The sequence below is a fragment of the Helianthus annuus genome, chromosome 16 (genome assembly GCF_002127325.2).
Source record: "Helianthus annuus cultivar XRQ/B chromosome 16, HanXRQr2.0-SUNRISE, whole genome shotgun sequence".
NCBI lineage: Eukaryota > Viridiplantae > Streptophyta > Magnoliopsida > Asterales > Asteraceae > Helianthus > Helianthus annuus.
In genome coordinates this window covers 55,836,172-55,837,654 of record NC_035448.2, presented here as the reverse complement: position 1 = coordinate 55,837,654, position 1,483 = coordinate 55,836,172, and positions in this window count along the sequence as shown.

Sequence of the window (1,483 nt, the reverse complement as noted above, 5' to 3'; positions counted from 1 at the left end):
GTTTGTATTTATGTTTCTGTTATAGTTGTTTCTATTATAATTGTTTCTGGTATGTTGTTATGTTAGTTAATCGTCGAACCAGATGTTATGTTTTTGTTTGGTAACCAAATTGCTCATGTTTTTTTTGGTAGGATGTCTTCTTAACCAGATTGTATCTGTTATGTTTCTGTTTGGTAACCAGATTGCTTATGTTTCTCTTTTTTTTTTGGTAGGATGTCTTCTTACAAAGAATTAAACGAGAATTCGGCTGCTCATGTTGATCTGACTGATGGAGACGACGACCTGAATCCAATAATTGATGAATCAGGTGATACCGATGTAGCTGATACAGCGACCAGAGGTGCTTGTTCAAAAAAGAGAAAAAATTCTTCCGATGTGCATCTACATTTTGTAGATATTCAGGGTTTGTACAAAGGGAAAATGGTGCCAAAAAACAGTGCATCTATTGCAAGCATACTTATGTAAGCGGTAACTCGAAGAGCACAACAAGTTTGAGGCGACACCTTCAAGAATGTGGATTATTCAAAAAAGCGCAAGGTAAAAAAATCAGTTTTCTCAACTTTGATAGTGGTAAAAATGATTGTGATGCTTTTGAGGGTTTTGATTCGAATGGGGTTATAGTCAAATGAAAATTCGTGAAATAATTGCAAAAATGATCATAGCACATGAGTTACCCTTTTCGTTTGTAGAGTACCAATGGTTTAATTACCTAATGAAGACTATGAATCCTCTATATGAAAAAGTTAGTAGGTTTACAATCACTCGAGATTGCATAAAAGTTGTAGATGTAGAAAAAGAAAAGATAAATAAAACTTTGAAAAAGGTTGAAATGGTATCCCTCACTAGTGACTGTTAGACATCTAACCAAACAATTTTTGGCAAGTTTCCGGTTTTGAGTAAGATGACGAAAGACATTTTTGGCATCCCGGTCACTACCGTGGCTTCCGAATCAGCCTTTAGTGCTGGGGGGCGTATATTGGATGACTACCGGAGCTCTCTTTCAAAGGATATGGTGGAACTCTTGTTTGTGGAAGTGAATGGTTAAAGGCGAGCTCAAAAACAACCTTAAAAACATTGAAAGTAAGCTTTTATTAGATTTATAATCTACTTATACTTTTGTAGTTTATGCATTAACATTTGTATTTTGTTTTTTAATGTGTAGCAAGCTGCAAGAGATGAAGAAAAATTAGAAATTGATGTGTTGACTCTAGATGGGTCTGATAATAAATGAAAGGTATTTTTATAATTAACAAAACTTAAAAGTTGTTATGTAATGGGTAGAACTTAATGGTTTTGTTTAGCGCTTGTGTTTATAGGTTATATATGTTTGTTTGAATTTGAATTTTGTGGATGAAGATGATCAAGCTTAAAGAAGAAGTTTATGGTTTTGCACTAAATGTCAATTTGTATTCGCACTTTTTTGTGTTTCTTGATATTGTTAAGAACATTTTTAGAATCATTATTGCTTTTGTTAGTAAAGTGT